Raw genomic sequence first — 21,050 nt, forward strand, 5'->3', positions numbered from 1 at the left:
TATAGATTGGCTGTGTACAGGTACAGTGATCGGTAAGCTGCTCTGACAGCTGATGCTTAAAGTTAGAGAGGGAGATATAAGACTCCAGCTTCAGTGATTTTTGCAATTCGTTCCAGTCATTGGCAGCAGAGAACTGGAAGGAAAAGTGGCCAAAGTAAGTGTTGGGTTTCGGTATAACCAGTGAAATATACCTGCTGGAGTGCATGCTACGGGTGGGTGTTGCTATGGTGACCTGTGAGCTGAGATAAGGTGGGGCCAGTGGGTTTGGCAACAAATATGTAATGAGGGCCAGCCAACGAGAGCATACAGGTCGCAGTGGTAGGTAGTATATGGGGCTTTGATGACAAAACGGATGGCACTGTGATAGACTACTTCCAGTTTGCTGAGTAGAGTGTTTGAGGCTATTTGGTAAATGACATCACCGAAGTCAAGGATCGGTAGGATAGTCAGTTTTACGAGGGTATGTTTGGCAGCATGAGTGCAGGTGGCTTTGTTGCGAAATAGGAAGCCGACTCTCGATTTAATTTTGGATTGGAAATGCTTAATGTGAGTCTGGAAGGAGAGTTTACAGTCTAACCAGACACCTAGGTATTTGTAGTTGTCCACATTTTGTAAGTCAGAACCGTCCAGAGTAGTGATGCAAGTCGGGCGGGCGGGTGGTGGCAACAATCGGTTGAAGATCATGCATTTAGTTTTACTTGTATTTAAAAGCAGTTTTAGGCCACGGAAGGAGTGTTGTGTGGCGTTGAAGCTCGTTTGGAGGTTAGTTAACAGAGAGAAGGGATGTACTAGAAACCCTCAAAGGCTTCCCTGGCTATATATCCTGAATGGTTGTAGTAGAAACCCTCAAAGGCTTCCCTGGCTATATATCCTGAATGGTTGTAGTAGGAACCCTCAAAGGCTTCCCTGGCTATATATCCTGAATGGTTGTAGTAGAAACCCTCAAAGGCTTCCCTGGCTATATATCCTGAAGGGATGTACTAGGAACCCTCAAAGGCTTCCATGGCTATCATATTTCTGGCTTCAGAATATGGAGGCCCCAGTCCATATATCTATGACCATTATCTATCAATTAATGCATCTGTCTTCATTGCAGGGGTCCACTGCCCTGCTAGCAGTGTGACCAGGCGCTGAACTCTTGCATTCCTCAAAAACACGGTCATCCAGGCTCTGTAATTTGTCATGTTGGAAGTTGACAGTAAAAGGTCATCTGCTCCCATCCCCGGAGGGAAGAAAAAAAGCACCCAGATGAAAGTGCACGTTCAGACGGAGGCTATTGCTGTTCTCTCTGTATTTGTATAAGACCTGGGAGACACATACAGCTTTACCTAATCTAGGCCAGATATCTCTCTACATAGTCATCTGTCTGATGGGAGAAGTAATACAAAGGCTCATGATTCTTTGTTGTTGCCAGATATAATATTTATCAAACTATTAGCAGGCCTTAAAAAATAGCTTTAAAAGAAGGCAATGACCTTGAAAACTAATACATCTGTCAACTACATCTGTGACTGAGAAACGTGGCACTGTGCACCTGGGATGACATTTCCCTGTACTACAAATCATCGAGGGTCTTACTGAACAGTAGTTCCAAACTAATTTAGTCCCTTTCCAATTTATTACTCTCCCAAGATTCTTCCAACGTTGACTTCTCACTTCAACTATAAATATTCTGCACACTTTTTTCTCTTGATCACACTTAAATGTATGTTTTTCAAGTTCAAGTAGAGATGGTCCAAGATACTATAAATCCTGTCCTTTGGAGAGTTGGCCGTGTGGTCGAAGGGACAAGTAATAGCCTACATCCTGTCCATGTATTTGCATATCACGACGTATTGCTCGTCTAACAAATTCTTCAATTATTGTTGCATCCTTTGTGCTGTTGTGTCGTCATGCGAGTAGGTTTGTCGGGCCCTCCATTAAATACGGCCACCTCTTACACCATCTCTGACACCCTCTCTCACACCACCTCTCACACCATCTCTGACACCATCTCTCACATCTTCTCTGACACCATCAGCTGACACCACCTCTCACACCACTTCTGACACCAGCTCTGAAACCACCTGACACCATCTCTGACACCACATCTGACACCACTTCTGACACCACCTTCGACACCATCTCACACACCACCTCCGACATCGCATCTGACACACTTACTGACACCACTTCTGAAACCACCTCTGACACCAGCTCTGAAACCACCTCTCGCACCAGATCTTACACCACCTCTGACACCACATCTCACACCCCTTCCAACACCACCTTCGACACCACCTCTGACACCACCTTCGACACCTTCTCTGACACCACCTCTGACACCACTTCTGACACCGCATCTAACACCATCTCTCACACCATTTCTGACACCACTTCCGACACCACCTTTGACACCACTCCACCAATAGCACACTGGCATCAATTGATGTCCGAGCATAAACAGAGCATCTTTGATATATCTTTGACAGCTGAATCGGGGGGGGGCATGCTGGCGGAAACAGAAGCTTGTGCATAGTTCCTGTCAACTGCCCCCTCTCCCCCAGACTGGCATGATTTAGCTGGGTCCCTCACTTCCTGCTATTATTCTGCTTCCGAAGCACAACACTGCCAGAGCCTAGTGCAGTGACATGCTGGGGTCACCACTAATGACTCCTCCAGCTCATCTCTGCCTGGACCACTATTAACCCGTTCCCTCCATCCGTTGGATCCTGCACCTAAAAAACAACATTGCCATGCAAACCTCCCAGCCTACTGGACACAAATTGGTTGAATCGACATTGTTTCCATGTCTTTCCACCCCCCAAAAAATCTATGTGATGACGTTGAATCAACGTAGAAAACTGATTGAATTTTTAAAAAGTCGTTAATGTAAGGGCATATCGTCTTATTTTCACCCAACTTTGAACTCACGTTAGTTGACAACTCAACCAAATGTAAGTCAAAACTAGACGTTGAACTGACTTATGTGATGTTGGAGACCACTAATAGTCCAGAGGTTAAAAGGAGCAGACTGCCAGACTGCAGCGAAGCCACACAGCAGTGCATTACATATGCTGCTCCAGAGACCAACTGTGCGCACTCCAAAAAGCCTGCTGTGGTTGAGCATGCTGAAAAGCAACCATAGGTGATGGTATTCTAAGCAGCAGTTCTAATCTGGCTTGTGCGGTCATGGGAGAGAATGAGGACAGCTGGACAGGGGAGATACATAAACCTGGAGTGATCCTTAATAGCATTTACATCAGTATTCATTCATAGTAGTAAATGCATTCAATTCATAATAGAGCAAACACAACCCTTCATTTATCAACACAAGTCTTGTTCAAGCTATTCTCCAAAATGACTTTATTGCATTCAATTTAGAAAACTACATATTTAATTTATTATTCATTGATAAGGATCTCGTATTTGATATAGAGTCTTTGACTAAATTATATTGAAATATTATCAATTATTAGGCTTTCATTTTTACTCAAGCTATTTCTCCCATGTGCCCCTATTCACATTAGCATGCTCTATGCTGCATTAGAGAAGTATGATTAGTGAGAGGATCAGTGTGATGTGGGCTGCTGCTGGGCCAAATAGAAAGTCATAAAGCTGTGCTACTCGTTACACGTTGAGCCTCCCTATCCCTCAGCCCTGCAGTGGGCTGACAGTGTGATGTGGGCTGCTGCTGGGCCAAATAGAATGTCATAAAGCTGTGCTACTCGTTACACGTTGAGCCTCCCTATCCCTCAGCCCTGCAGTGGGCTGACAGTGTGATGTGGGCTGCTGCTGGGCCAAATAGAAAGTCATAAAGCTGTGCTACTCGTTACACGTTGAGCCTCCCCATCCCTCAGCCCTGCAGTGGGCTGACAGTGTGATGTGGGCTGCTGCTGGGCCAAATAGAAAGTCATAAAGCTGTGCTACTCGTTACACGCTGACCCTCCCTATCCCTCAGCCATGGGCTGACAGCGTGCACCAATGACACAGTAAACCACATTATTTTCAAACTCAATTTACCCCTGCATTAATTATTCCACTAAGTGCTCTGCACTCTCCCGCTCGCAGTCTGATTCATGCATGTATAAGGTTAGGAGGACCATGTTGTGGTTACTTACCAATGCCATGATACAAATCCCATTTGAAATGACGCTATCTAATTAAAACTAGAGGGCTGTGTACTTGAAGAATCATATAGCTCTGTTGTACTAGACAAGTGCTCCCCTTGGTTCATGACCAGAGCAAGGTTTTGATGGCAGAGACTTCCATTAACTTCCATTAAAACCCCACTAGCTACCAGAGGACAACATACACATCCATGTCCATCCATACATGTCAGGTGAAAATGAAGGATTATATCATTTGGCAAGTACTGGGATTAGTCCTATAAAATGGTAACATCACCTGAAATGGCAAATCACCTGATAACGTTTGGAGAGATCACTCCCATACATTTAAATGTATATATTTCAATGTATATATTTTCAATATACCTTCCACACATTGGAAAGATATACTGGAAGCCTGCAGATCCACATGACAATCTCAGGTAGTGAATGTAAATCCAATGCTGATACTCTTCAGTCTGTGTCCCCTCAGGTTAGTAAGGGTGAGACGCTTTGCACGATGGTCCAGTCGCCCATTCAAACCCATGACCTCTGGTCAAGGGCCAAGAGGTCCAGACAAACATCTGTCCTCACCACTATCCCCTCAGCCTGACTGCTAAGGTCAACTCCACACCATTCAGTGTAAACACAGTCAGTGTAACCCCATTCAGCGTAACACCATTCAGTGTAACCCCATTCAGCACAACCCCATTCAGCACAACCCCATTCCTCCTGCTATTTTTGGCATCATTCAGAGGAACCCCATTCAGCGTAACCCTATTCCCCCTGCTATGTTTTGTGTCATTCAGAGTAACCACACTCCTCCTGCTATGTTTGGTGTCATTCAGCGTAACCCCGTTCCTCCTGCTATATTTGGTATCATTCAGCATAACCTCATTCCCCTGCTATGTTTGGTATCATTCAGCGTAACCCCGTTCCTCCTGCTATATTTGGTATCATTCAGCATAACCTCATTCCCCTGCTATGTTTGGTATCATTCAGAGAAACCCCATTCAGCTTAACCCCATTCAGAGAAACCCCATTCAGCTTAACCCCATTCAGAGAAACCCCATTCCTCCTGCTATGTTTGGTATCTTTCAGCATAACCCCATTCCTCCTGCTATGTTTGGTAATATTCCATGTAACCCCATTTCTCCTGCTAATGTTTGGTATCATTCAGCGTAACCACATTCAGCGTAACCTCATTCAGCGTAACCCCATTCCACTTGCTATGTTTGGTAACAGAATGATGGCACAAACAGCACTAACAGTCATTCTGTTAACAGATCAAACAGTCATTCTGTTAACAGATCAAACAGTCACATTGCATCTGCACTGTTCTTCAAGTTGCCTAAATGTGTTTGTCAAATTTTCCGTTGAAATTGTTCAAAGTAATCACTGTGCATAGAGTTAATATGGTTTGCGATTATTGGTTTTTGCTTGACATGCATTTTAAAGTGAAATATCTGCGTCTTCGCATCACTCTGTTACCATGGAATTGCCCACATCTACTTTCAGAGAGAAATCAGTCAGTCAATTGGCCTTCAAATGTGGCAGTGGTCTGCTGTTCAGATGACTTGTGGAACCTTGTTCTGTTCATCCCACATATTAAAATATAAAGACCCGTAAAGCATCATACAGCGTTACAACTCCTTCTGTCCGTCTTGCATGGCAGAAGCAAGACCTTCATTGCAAATGAGAGAGGAAAGAAATTTGGAATTATTTTGTCCACCATGGAGTCTTTTGTATTTGTGTTTGTATTTATTATGGATCCCCTTTAGCTGCTGCCAAAGCAGCAGCTACTCTTTCTGGGGTCCAGCAAAATTAAAGCAGTTTATACAATTTCAAACATTACAATACATTCACAGATTTCCCAACACACTGTGTACCCTCAGGCCCCTACTCGACCACAACCACACGTCTGTCTGTGTGTGTGTGTGTGTGTGTGTGTGTGTGTGTGTGTGTGTGTCTGTCTGTCTGTCTGTCTGTCTGTCTGTCTGTCTGTCTGTCTGTCTGTCTGTCTGTCTGTCTGTCTGTCTGTCTGTCTGTCTGTCTGTCTGTCTGTCTGTCTGTCTGTCTGTCTGTCTGTCTGTCTGTGCCAATGTTTGTGTTGCTTTACAGTCCCCGCTGTTCCATAAGGTGTTTTTTTAAATCTGTTTTTCAAATGTAATTTTATTGCTTGCGTTACTTGATGTGGAATAGAGTTCCATGTAGTCGTGGCTCTATGTAGTAGATCCCAGTCTGGGGATCCCAGTCTGCAGTAATGGTGTAGACTTAGTGACATTCAGCGCTGATGGAGGACATCATTTCACAGGAGACCTCACAGAGGAACTAGACCAGGAAGAATCTGGCCACAGGGAATTGGGATGAATTGTAAATATTTCCCAAAGGACTAGGAAGGCAAGAAAATACTATGCTGGCAGATTTTTGTTGAGAATACATTTAGACGGCAGCAACAACAAAAAAGAACCCAAACCAAAACAATAGCTAGTGGACGGATTGAGCCACTGAGCACCCTGTCTAAAAGGGAGAGGTCAGAGGTGAGCACCGGCTGTAATTAAACTATATGCTTGCTGTTAGAAAAAATGTAATGTAAACGTATGACGATGATCCATCTTCATTAAACGGTTTCCCTCTCCTTTACTTAAGAGGGAATCAAGAGGTTATTTCTCTGACTCTCCGGTGCCTGTGTGATTTTAATATGGTATGTATTTAGCCAAGCAGTAACAGCTAGTGCAATGCAACGTTTACAAGGCGAGGGTTTGGTCCCGTGCTGACTGGCCTCCGTTCAAGGGCAGACTTGGAGAATTTCCCATCAACCCCCTCTGAGTGATACATTGCGAACTGACAAATGCAAACGGAGGCATTTAGGAAAGTAATGAGATGAACTCGTGCTGTGTTGCTGCTATTACAGGGCAGGTACCTCACTGCCAAACTACCTCACTGCCTAACTACTCACTGCCAAACTACCTCACTGCCAAACTACCTCACTGCCAAACTACCTCACTGACAAACTACCTCACTGCCAAACTACTCACTGCCAAACTACCTCACTGCCTAACTACTCACTGCCAAACTACCTCACTGCCTAACTACTCACTGCCAAGCTACCTCACTGCCAAACTACCTCACTGCCTAACTACTCACTGCCAAACTACCTCACTGCCAAACTACCTCACTGCCAAACTACCTCACTGCCAAACTACCTCACTGACAAACTACCTCACTGACAAACTACTCACTGCCAAACTACCTCACTGCCTAACTACTCACTGCCAAGCTACCTCACTGCCAAACTACCTCACTGCCTAACTACTCACTGCCAAACTACCTCACTGCCAAACTACCTCACTGACAAACTACCTCACTGACAAACTACCTCACTGACAAACTACCTCACTGCCTAACTACTCACTGCCAAACTACCTCACTGCCAAACTACCTCACTGACAAACTACCTCACTGACAAACTACCTCACTGCCTAACTACTCACTGCCAAACTACCTCACTGCCTAACTACCTCACTGCCTAACTACTCACTGCCTAACTACTCACTGCCAAGCTACCTCACTGACAAACTGGGTTGTCAGACACACCATATACTACCAGCCCTGAGGCCTCTCCCTTTCCTTTGTCTATGTTCTGATTGTGTTCTGTGTGGTTCTAGGCTATATTAGTGTCTATGTTCTGATTGTGTTCTGTGTTGTTCTAGGCTATATTAGTGTCTATGTTCTGATTGTGTTCTGTGTTGTTCTAGGCTATATTGGTGTCTAAGTTCTGCTTGTGTTCTGTGTTGTTCTAGGCTATATTGGTTGCACAATATCCAGTATAGAATGTATCAAGATTTCACAAGTTTAGACCTATCATGAATTGTTTGTTTATGATGAAAAGTTCATGATCTGTTTTGAATCAGGCAGTATGTGCTGTGTGAGCATTACATTAATTATGAAACTTGGAGACAAACTGAAAGATGAGAACGTTTTTTTCACTAGTCAACGAAAGTGTGTAAGTGCAAGGTTCAAAAGCTGTTTTGACACTGTAATGAGATGATTTATGTCATTTCTCTAATCTGAGACAAAGATGTCATTTTGGTGTTTTGCTGATTCGTATAGAAACTACATCAGTGGCTTTGGAGGGCACGTCAGATAAATTACCTTTTTTTATGAAGTGATGTTTGTCTAAATAAATGGTCTGTGATCAATCTTCAGTTGCTCAGTACACTTTATAGTCTTGACTGGCTCCTGGTTGTCTGAGCAATGGGTCTTTTAGGTAGCTGATTACCTCATCACTCCAGGGCACAACTGTCCCTCTGTGAATAAGCTGGTACGTGTTGTCTCGCCGCCCGCCTTGTGCAACCCAAATAAACACCAACAACACAGTCAGCACCCGTCTTGTTTTGGAAATCAGAACATGCCAGAATGTTTACCAAATCAGCTTACCTTTAAAAGACACAAGGCAATATTCTGTGACTAGTGTGGCCAGTTTTATTCTCCAAATCTACTACATTTCCTATGTCTGGCTGTATGGCATAACATGAATTATGTTGCTGGTAGGGACTGGCCTGCCATGGTTCCTGGATGTCTGCCCTGTCCCAGAGCATGGCCATGTTTGTGTTCTATTATGCCATATAGTGTAGCTTAGTTGAATCCATTCCATAGATAGAGGTGAATAGAAGGAATCTGGGGGTGCATTTTATGCAAATTGCAAGACGAAGTGATTCATGTTTAATGGTTTTTGAGCACAGTTGCAACTGTGTGAAGGGAATTGCTATTAAGGGCATTATGAAATGGCTGCCTTCTCTTCACTGCCCCGCTGCATGACACTATCTCACAGCACCTGGACAAAACGCCTCCTCCATTGATAATCTTTTTTCTTTATTTTTTTTTTTAAAGCTTTGCATACTGCTGCTTGTGTTAACAGGACCATTTTGTCTGCTGGTCCTATTATGATGTCCTACTAAGATTACTACTCATCATTCTTAATCTAATTTATCTACTGATCATATAAGCCATCATTATACTGAATTCCACAGGGTTTCATGTTACAGGGGCCTTATGCGGGCCTTATTGGAAAATAAGAAAAACACATGCTTGCACAGGTTTAAAAGGTGCACATGGTGGTATTTCAATTCCTTAGGTTCTGCAGTGTAGAATATCACATTAAATCAAAAGTGTATTGGTCGCGTACACAGTTTAGCAGATGTTATGACGGGCTGCAGCGAAATGCTTATGTTACTAGCTCCTAACAAAGTAGCGTAATGTCAAACAAGTGCACAAATAGTTAACATGTAAAACAAAATGTACAACAAAAAACAGCGAATCCAATCAACAACCCAGATAGCACTGTAACAGTAATCTAATCAACAACCCAGATAGCACTGTAACAGTAATCTAATTATCAACCCACATAGCACTGTAACAGTAATCTAATCAACAACCCAGATAGCACTGTAACAGTAATCTAATTATCAACCCACATAGCACTGTAACAGTAATCTAATTGACAACCCACATAGCACTGTAACAGTAATCTAATTGACAACCCAGATAGCACTGTAACAGTAATCTAATTGACAACCCAGATAGCACTGTAACAGTAATCTAATTGACAACCCAGATAGCACTGTAACAGTAATCTAATTGACAACCCACATAGCACTGTAACAGTAATCTAATTGACAACCCAGATAGCACTGTAACAGTAATCTAATTGACAACCCATATAGCACTGTAACAGTAATCTAATTGACAACCCACATAGCACTGTAACAGTAATCTAATTGACAACCCACATAGCACTGTAACAGTAATCTAATTGACAACCCAGATAGCACTGTAACAGTAATCTAATTAACAACCCAGATAGCACTGTAACAGTAATCTAATTGACAACCCAGATAGCACTGTAACAGTAATCTAATTGACAACCCAGATAGCACTGTAACAGTAATCTAATTGACAACCCAGATAGCACTGTAACAGTAATCTAATTGACAACCCAGATAGCACTGTAACAGTAATCTAATTGACAACCCAGATAGCACTGTAACAGTAATCTAATTGACAACCCAGATAGCACTGTAACAGTAATCTACTTGACAACCCACATAGCACTGTAACAGTAATCTAATTGACAACCCACATAGCACTGTAACAGTAATCTAATTGACAACCCACATAGCACTGTAACAGTACTCTAATTGACAACCCACATAGCACTGTAACAGTAATCTAATTGACAACCCAGATAGCACTGTAACAGTAATCTAATTGACAACCCAGATAGCACTGTAACAGTAATCTAATTGACAACCCACATAGCACTGTAACAGTAATCTAATTGACAACCCAGATAGCACTGTAACAGTAATCTAATCAACAACCCACATAGCACTGTAACAGTAATCTAATCAACAACCCACATAGCACTGTAACAGTAATCTAATTGACAACCCAGATAGCACTGTAACAGTAATCTAATTGACAACCCACATAGCACTGTAACAGTAATCTAATTGACAACCCAGATAGCACTGTAACAGTAATCTAATTGACAACCCACATAGCACTGTAACAGTAATCTAATTGACAACCCAGATAGCACTGTAACAGTAATCTAATTGACAACCCAGATAGCACTGTAACAGTAATCTAATTGACAACCCAGATAGCACTGTAACAGTAATCTAATTGACAACCCAGATAGCACTGTAACAGTAATCTAATTGACAAGCCACATAGCACTGTAACAGTAATCTAATTGACAACCCAGATAGCACTGTAACAGTAATCTAATTGACAACCCAGATAGCACTGTAACAGTAATCTAATTGACAACCCAGATAGCACTGTAACAGTAATCTAATTGACAACCCAGATAGCACTGTAACAGTAATCTAATTGACAACCCACATAGCACTGTAACAGTAATCTAATTGACAACCCACATAGCACTGTAACAGTAATCTAATTGACAACCCAGATAGCACTGTAACAGTAATCTAATTGACAACCCAGATAGCACTGTAACAGTAATCTAATTGACAACCCAGATAGCACTGTAACAGTAATCTAATTGACAACCCACATAGCACTGTAACAGTAATCTAATTGACAAGCCACATAGCACTGTAACAGTAATCTAATTGACAACCCAGATAGCACTGTAACAGTAATCTAATTGACAACCCAGATAGCACTGTAACAGTAATCTAATTGACAACCCACATAGCACTGTAACAGTAATCTAATTGACAACCCAGATAGCACTGTAACAGTAATCTAATTGACAACCCACATAGCACTGTAACAGTAATCTAATTGACAACCCAGATAGCACTGTAACAGTAATCTAATTGACAACCCACATAGCACTGTAACAGTAATCTAATTGACAACCCACATAGCACTGTAACAGTAATCTAATTGACAACCCAGATAGCACTGTAACAGTAATCTAATTGACAACCCAGATAGCACTGTAACAGTAATCTAATTGACAACCCACATAGCACTGTAACAGTAATCTAATTGACAACCCAGATAGCACTGTAACAGTAATCTAATTGACGACCCACCTAGCACTGTAACAGTAATCTAATTGACAACCCAGATAGCACTGTAACAGTAATCTAATTGACAACCCAGATAGCACTGTAACAGTAATCTAATTGACAACCCAGATAGCACTGTAACAGTAATCTAATTGACAACCCAGATAGCACTGTAACAGTAATCTAATTGACGACCCACCTAGCACTGTAACAGTAATCCAAATGAAATCTATATGTATCTACACCGGATGAATTTAAAAAAAGATATACTAAGAATGATATGTACAGCAGTAGATATATTAGACTGAGCTATGTCAAGAATCCAGTATATAAATAAATATGCAGTGTGTAATAACAGTGGATCTACAAAGTATACAAATATTAGAATGAGCTTTGTCGGGAATACAGTATTTAAACACTCAGTGTGAATCTGGAAGAGTCCAGTGGTTCAATGTCTCTATGACATGGCCAATGGGACAACAGCATTGGCTGTGTGTGTGTATGTGTGTGATTGACAACCTGAAACGGTCCATTCAGACAGACAGTGTGGTGAAGAAGGCACACCAGCGCCTCTTAAACCTCAAGAGGCTGAAGAAATTTGGCTTGGCCCCTAAGACTCTCAGAAACTTCTACAGATGCACCGTCAACAGCATCCTGTTGGGCTGTATCACTGCCTGGTATGGCAATTGCCCCGTCCACAACTGCACAGCGCTCCAGAGGGTGGTGTGGTTAGCCCAACGCATCACTAGGGGCACACTGCCTGCCCTCCAGGACATTTACAGCACCCGGTGTTACAGGAAGGCCAAGAAGATCATCAAGAACCTCAGCCACCCGAGCCAGGGCCTGTTCACCCCCACTACCATCTAGAAGATCATCAAGGACCTCAGCCACCCGAGCCAGGGCCTGTTCACCCCCACTACCATCTAGAAGATCATCAAGGACCTCAGCCACCCGAGCCAGGGCCTGTTCACCCCCACTACCATCTAGAAGATCATCAAGAACCTCAGCCACCCGAGCCAGGGCCTGTTCACCCCCACTACCATCTAGAAGATCATCAAGAACCTCAGCCACCCGAGCCAGGGCCTGTTCACCCCCACTACCATCTAGAAGATCATCAAGGACCTCAGCCACCCGAGCCAGGGCCTGTTCACCCCCACTACCATCTAGAAGGCGGAGACAATACAGATGCATCAATGCTGGAACTGACAGCCTGAAAAAACTCCAGGCCATCAGATTGTTAAATAGTCACCACTAGTCGGCGTCCATCCAGTTGCCTGCCCTGAACCTTAGTCACTGTTACTAGCCGGCTACCACCCGGTACTCTACCCTTTAGCTTGTACATAGAGTCATTGAACACTGGTGACTTTAATAATGTTTCACCCACTTTATATGTATACTGAACAAAAATATAAACGCAACATGCAACAATTTCAAAGAGTTACAGTTCATATAAGGAAATCATATAAGACCCTAATCTATGGATTTCAAGTGACTAGGCAGGGGTACACCCACTGTGGAGCCAGGCCCAGCAAATCAGAATGAGTTTATGGCTTTATTACAGACACAAATACTCCTCAGCACCTCTTCCTCCCCCTCTGACGATCCCGCAGGTGAAGAATCCGGATGTGGAGGTTCTGGGCTGGCGTGGTTACACGTAAGTCTGCTGTTGTGAGGCCGGTTGAACGTACAGCCAAATTCTCAAAAACGACGTTGGAGGCAGCTTACGGTAGAAAAATGAACATTCAATTCTCAGGAAACAGCTATGGTGAACATTCCTGCAGTCAGCATGCCAATTGTAAGCTCTCTCAAAACTTGAGACATTTGTGGCATTGTGTTGCGTGACAAAACTGCACATTTTAGAGTGTCCTTTTATTGTCCCCAGCACAAGGTGCATCTGTGTAATTATCATGCTGTTTAATCAGCTTCTTAATATGCCACACCTGTCAGGTGGATGGATTATCTTGTCAAAGGATAAAATTCTCACTAACAGGGATGTAAACAAATTTGTGCACAAAATTTGAGAGAAGTAAGCTTTTTGTGCATATGGAACATTTCTGGGATCTTTTATTTCAGCTCATAAAACATGGGACCAACACTTTACAAGTTGCGTTTATATTTTTGTTCAGTGTTGTCACGCCCTGATCTGTTTCACCCGTCCTTGTGCTTGTCTCCACCCCCCCTCCAGGTATCGGCCATCTTCCCTATCATCCCCTGTGTATTTATACCTGTACCTATACCTCTATGTCTGTTTGTTGCCAGTTCTTCTTGTTCGTTTAAGCTAACCAGAGTTGTTCCTGTCAGCTCCTATCGTTTCCCAGCCTCTCCTTACTCGTCCTGCTGGTTCTTGTCCTTTGCACGTTCTGACCCTGTACCCGCCCGCCTGACCTCTCTGCCTGACCCTGAGCCTGATGGTAATATAAGCTGTTCAACAGTCTGATGGTAATAGGAGCTGTTCAACAGTCTGATGGTAATAGAAGCTATTCAACAGTCTGATGGTAATAGAAGCTGTTCAACAGTCTGATGGTAATAGAAGCTGTTCAACAGTCTGATGGTCTGGTAATAGAAGCTGTTCAACAGTCTGATGGTAATAGAAGCTGTTTAACAGTCTGATGGTAATAGAAGCTGTTCAACAGTCTGATGGTAATAGAAGCTGTTCAACAGTCTGATGGTGATAGAAGCTGTTGAACAGTCTGATGGTAATAGAAGCTGTTCAACAGTCTGATGGTGATAAAAGCTGTTGAACAGTCTGATGGTAATAGAAGCTGTTCAACAGTCTGATGGTAATAGAAGCTGTTCAACAGTCTGATGGTAATAGAAGCTGTTCAACAGTCTGATGGTAATAGAAGCTGTTCAACAGTCTGATGGTCTGGTAATAGAAGCTATTCAACAGTCTGATGGTAATAGAAGATGGTCAACAGTCTGATGGTAATAGAAGCTGTTCAACAGTCTGATGGTAATAGAAGCTGTTCAACAGTCTGATGGTAATAGAAGCTGTTCAACAGTCTGATGGTCTGGTAATAGAAGCTGTTCAACAGTCTGATGGTAATAGAAGCTGTTCAACAGTCTAATGGTAATAGAAGCTGTTCAACAGTCTGATGGTAATAGAAGCTGTTCAACAGTCTGATGGTAATAGAAGCTGTTCAACAGTCTGATGGTAATAGAAGCTGTTCAACAGTCTGATGGTAATAGAAGCTGTTCAACAGTCTGATGGTCTGATGATAGAAGCTGTTCAACAGTCTGATGGTAATAGAAGCTGTTCAACAGTCTGATGGTAATAGAAGCTGGTCAACAGTCTGATGGTCTGGTAATAGAAGCTGTTCAACAGTCTGATGGTAATAGAAGCTGGTCAACAGTCTGATGGTAATAGAAGCTGTTCAACAGTCTGATGGTAATAGAAGCTGTTCAACAGTCTGATGGTCTGGTAATAGAAGCTGTTCAACAGTCTGATGGTAATAGAAGCTGTTCAACAGTCTGATGGTAATAGAAGCTGTTCAACAGTCTGATGGTAATAGAAGCTGTTCAACAGTCTGATGGTAATAGAAGCTGTTCAACAGTCTGATGGTCTGATGATAGAAGCTGTTCAACAGTCTGATGGTAATAGAAGCTGTTCAACAGTCTGATGGTAATAGAAGCTGGTCAACAGTCTGATGGTCTGGTAATAGAAGCTGTTCAACAGTCTGATGGTAATAGAAGCTGGTCAACAGTCTGATGGTAATAGAAGCTGTTCAACAGTCTGATGGTAATAGAAGCTGTTCAACAGTCTGATGGTCTGGTAATAGAAGCTGTTCAACAGTCTGATGGTAATAGAAGCTGTTCAACAGTCTGATGGTAATAGAAGCTGTTCAACAGTCTGATGGTAATAGAAGCTGTTCAACAGTCTGATGGTAATAGAAGCTGTTCAACAGTCTGATGGTAATAGAAGCTGTTCAACAGTCTGATGGTAATAGAAGCTGTTCAACAGTCTGATGGTAATAGAAGCTGTTCAACAGTCTGATGGTCTGGTAATAGAAGCTGTTCAACAGTCTGATGGTAATAGAAGCTGTTCAACAGTCTGATGGTAATAGAAGCTGTGCAACAGTCTGATGGTCTGGTAATAGAAGCTGTTCAACAGTCTGATGGTAATAGAAGCTGTTCAACAGTCTGATGGTGATAGAAGCTGTTCAACAGTCTGATAGTAATAGAAGCTGTTCAACAGTCTGATGGTAATAGAAGCTGTTTAACAGTCTGATGGTAATAGAAGCTGTTCAACAGTCTGATGGTAATAGAAGCTGTTCAACAGTCTGATGGTAATAGAAGCTGTTCAACAGTCTGATGGTAATAGAAGCTGGTCAACAGTCTGATGGTAATAGAAGCTGGTCAACAGTCTGATGGTAATAGAAGCTGTTCAACAGTCTGATGGTAATAGAAGCTGTTCAACAGTCTGATGGTAATAGAAGCTGTTCAACAGTCTGATTGTAAAATAAGCAGTTTTTTAGTCTCTCCGTCTTGGCACTGATGCACCTTTACTGACTCCGTCTACTAGACGGTAGCGGAGTAAACAGTCCGTTGCTCGGGTGACTGCTGTCCTTAATGATCTTCTTCTTCCTTTGTCACCGGGTACTGTAGATGTCCTGGAAGGCAGGCAGCGTGCATCCGATGATGCGTTGGGCTGACCCCACCACCCTATGGAAACCCATGCGGTTGAGGGCGGTGCAGTTGCCGTACCATGAGGTGATGCAGTGGCGCATCTGTAGAAGTTTGTGAGGGTGTTAAGGGGCCGTGCCAAATTTCTTTAGATGCCTGATGTTCTAGAGGTGCTGTTGTGCCTAAGATCAGTCTTTGGTGGATTGCTAATAGAATGACAGACCAATTCATAAAGGTGCATCAGTACCTTCACTAGCAGGCTACCACCCGGTTACTCAACCCTGCACCTTAGAGGATGCTGCCCTATATACCTAGACATGGAATCTCTGGCAACTTTAATAATGGAACAGCAGTCACTTTAATAATGCTTAACCTGTCTGGGCTAGGGGGCAGTATTTTCACGGCCGGATGAAAAACGTACCCAATTTAAACAGGTTACTACTCTGGCCAAGAAACTAGAATATGCATATTATTAGTAGATTTCGATGGAAAACACTCTGAAGTTTCTAAAACTGTTTGAATGGTGTCTGTGAGTATAACAGAACTCATATGGCAGGCAAAAACCTGAGAAAAATCCAAGCAGGAAGTGAAAAGTCTGAGAATTGTGGTTCTTCTTTTGATTCTCTATCGAAGCTCCAGTGTCTGTGGGGTGACGTTGCACTTCCTAAGGCTTCCATTGGCTGTCTAAAGCCTTCAGAAAGTGGTTTGAGCATTTTCCTGTCACTGGGCAGAGTATAGAAGCTCAGATACTGAGTGGTCTGCCTGGCAACAAAGGGATTGGATATGCTCGGTCCCACGAGCGCGCCCCTCCTTCTTTTTCTTCTTGAATGAATATGCTATTGTCCGGTTGGAATATTATCGCAATTTTATGTTAAAAATACCATAAAGATTGATTTTAAACAGCGTTTGACATGCTTCTAAGTACAGTAATGGAACATTTTGACTTTTCGTCTCTCGTTCCGCGCTCGTGCGTTATGCCTTTGGATAAGTGATCTGTACGCACGAACAAAACGGAGGTATTTGTACATAAATATGGATTATTTTGAACAAAAACAACATTTCTTGTGGAAGTAGCAGTCCTGGGAGTGCATTCTGACGAAGATCAGCAGAGGTAAGAGCATATTTCTAATACTAATTCTGAGTTTAGGTTGCCCCGAACTTGGCGGGTGTCTGAATAGCTCACCGTGATGGCTGAACTATGTACTCAGAATATTTAAAAATGTGCTTTCTCCGTAAAGCTATTTTAAAATCTGACACAGCGGTTGCATCCAGGGGTAGTCTATCTATAATTCTTAAAATAATTGTTCTATATTTTGTCAACGTTTATGATGAGTATTTTTGTAAATTGATGTGCACATTCACCGGACGTTTTGGTGGGAATACATTTTCTGAACATCACGCGCCAATGTAAAATGCTGTTTTTGGATATAAATATGAAATTTATCGAACAAAACATACATGTATTGTGTAACATAATATCCTAGGAGTGTCATCTGATGAAGATCGTCAAAGGTTAGTGCTTCATTTCGCTGTGTTTTGGGTTTTATTGACACATGTCCTTGCTTGGAAAATGTCTGTGTGATTATTTTTGTCTATGTACTATCCTAACATAATCTAATGTTTTGCTTTCACTGTGAAGCCTTTTTGAAATCGGACAATGTGGTTAGATTAACGAGAAGTGTATCTTTAAAATGGTGTAAAATAGTTGTATGTTTGAGAAAGTTGAATTATGACATTTTGTTGTTTTTTAATTGTCCGCCCTGATATTTCACTGGCCGTGTCCCGCAGGTGGGACTCTAGCGTCCCACCTAGCCCATAGAAGTTAAATAATGTTTACATAGTGCTTTACTTATCTCATATGTATATACTGTATTATATTCTACAGTATTTTAGTCGATGCCACTCCGACATAGCACGATGAAATATTGATATACTTCTTAAATCCCTTCTTTTACTTGCAGATTTGTGTGTATTGTTGTGAATCATTTTTAGATACTACCTCACTGTTGGAGCTAGGAAGAAAAGCATTCACTACACCCTCAATAACATCTGCTAAATATGTGTATGTGACCAATAAAATTTGATTTGATTTTTTATTACAGTGTGTCCTGATGTTTGAGAAACACAAGGATGGTTTGCTTTCTGGGAGGGAGAAGTGATACCTGTACCATTTAGATGAGCTAATAGCAATGAGATCCAAGCTTCTGTGCAAAAGCGCAGCTAGGGCAACACATGCCAGTCCTTTTACTCCAAAAGAAAATCATCAATATTCTAATGAAGCTCATTTGTTTATACACACCATTGATGGTGTTTTGATAGTGTGAAATCGGTAAATATTACTGACTATTAGAGATCATTTCTGTGTTTCATAAATGTATTCCGCAGTGACCGTGTGCAAGAGAAAATCATTTTGTACACCCTTGACATTCATGTTGAGGTGTGATTAGAGTGTGTAATTGTGTTTCTAATGAGCCTATTCAGAAGCAGAACGGCTGTGTTCGGTTCAGTTTCCACTCTCTCCTGTGATTATCACAAGGCGGGTCAGAAATCATTACAAGTATAACAGAAAGACAATTATAGAGCATGAGTTGTTTAAATCCACTACTGCATTGATATCCAAATGTCAGATCTAGATGTGGTCTATCCTCCTACCACCAAGCACTATGCTGCTGAAGACAGCTGGATTGTGGAGCCTATTTCCTGGAGAGTACAGGCGCCAAGAGAAGCCCAAGAGGAGCCAAGAGAAGCCAAGGGAAGCCAAGAGAAGCCAAGAGAAGCCAAGGGAAGCCAAGAAAAGCCAAGAGGAGCCAAGAAGCTTCACACAGAGATACAAAACACTAGTGGCACCATTCACACCTTCAATTGACAGAGCGCTGATGATTAATCCAAGGACAATGCCCTGCATGTGTCAAACAATTGGCAAATCATTTATGTAATCTTTCCCTCTAGTATATCGGCTGAGGGCACTAACAGTGTTGCCAACATTCAACCTCCTGCACGGAAGGAGCAAAAAAGGGGAAAAGACTGATGCCTTACGGAGGGAGAGAGGAAGAGGGCGCGAGAGGAGTGGGGGGGCGGAAGAAGTGCCAGGCTCAGCTTTTTCCTGACTGAAGATGCAGAGCCATCTGTGAGGAGACAAACACGTGTATGACCATCATTTGTCCAACATCTTACGCAATGTGAAGGCTTTTCACTCGCCATGCCAACCTGTGTGGCAGATGATGTATGTGTTTCTTCAGTCCCGTGATTACTAGCGTGGAGCTGCAGAGCAATGCTGTTCACCTCATCAGTTCCACAGGCTGCGCTCCAAGGTGGGTGAGGGATTCTCTGCAAGATGGCTTCTGACACACGGCACAACCAAGGGGTACCAGCGTGAATATTATACACTGCATTTCGCCACAGCCGCCTAATGTGACCAGATCAATCGGGGTGGATGAGGAGAATTACAATTTGAATAGTGCCCAGCAGCAGTAATTAAAAATAATTATTATATTTCTCCCGAAATGTAAGTAAAGGGGGACTGGGTTCAGTGGGTTGGGTAAGTTGCATTGGTCTTATTTTAGACCATTGTGCATTTGTTCTTAATGAACCCTGAGAAATAAACGTTGGGGTCACCTCGCACAGTGAGCTAATGGCTGTGCTTCACAATGACCTTGCATTGTTGCTGGAAGGTATAGAGCTAGTTCAGTTTTATTTGTTAAGCACCTTGAAATGCATTTGTTGGAAGAAATGTGCTATATAAATAAAGTTTGATTGGATAATACAAAACCCCACCATTTTTGTATTCCCTCCCAAAATGTTTACTCCTCAATTGTTATAAACAATGTGCAGACAAATACAGTATGAACCAATCACTGGACATCAGTGTTAAACTGTGATGCAAGTCTTCACTATCTCCACTAAACAATACATTACATTGTTTTGCCCTGTCTTTAAGGGGCCATTAATCAGAGAGATGATTTTAGTGTTAAGATGTTTACTTCATTTGGAATGCCTGGCCCCTTTGTCCTCTAGGGCCAAAATTATCATTCCTTGAACAGCATATAATAAATAACAACTTGATTAATATATTATTATACACAGGCTGGTTCGAGCCCTGAATGCTGATTGGCTGAAAGCCGTGGTATATTAAACCGTATACAATGGGTATGACAAAAATGTATTTTTACTGCTCTAACTACGTTGGTAACCAGTTTATAATAGCGATAAGTCACCTCGGAGTTTGTGGTATATTGCCCATATACCACGGCTAAGGGCTGTATCCAGGCACTCTGCATTGTGTCATGCGTAAGAACCATCCTTACCTGCGGTATATTGGCCACATACCACATCCCCTCAGGACTTAATGCTTAAATATACCACACCCTAAAAGGTATCAAAAAGGAGTGGAGGGGAAACAAAGTTAACAACAACAATGGCGGAATCAACAGAACTGGGAGACAAGCGGGTGATAACTGTGGTGGGAGCCATGGCAACTGGGATCTGCTAGCCAGGAGGACTTAAACAGTGGAACAGAGGAAATGAATCAAACTGGAGCTGCTGCTACTGCCTGCCTTCTACAGAGGCCTTATTAGCAGTCTGGGCTCACAAGTTTCAGCTTTAGTTTGGAGAACAAGTCAGGGTAGCCTAGTGGTTAGAGCATTGGGCTAGTAACTGAAATGGTTGCAAGTTCAAATCCCTGAGCTGTCAAGGTACAAATCTGTCATTCTGCCCCTGAACAAGGCAGTTAACCCACTGTTCCTAGGCTGTCATTGAAAATAAGAATCTGTACTTAACTGATTTGCCT

At 42.4% G+C, this 21,050-nt stretch overlaps 1 pseudogene; it reads right to left on the minus strand.

The window, feature by feature from the left end:
• Positions 1-5,352: 5,352 nt before the first annotated feature.
• Positions 5,353-21,050, minus strand: part of LOC106582483 (homeobox protein Hox-D1-like) — a 119,146-nt pseudogene continuing 103,448 nt past the window's right edge.

This window comes from Salmo salar, chromosome 21, assembly GCF_965601325.2.
Source record: "Salmo salar chromosome 21, fSalSal1, whole genome shotgun sequence".
NCBI classification, from domain to species: Eukaryota; Metazoa; Chordata; class Actinopteri; order Salmoniformes; family Salmonidae; genus Salmo; species Salmo salar.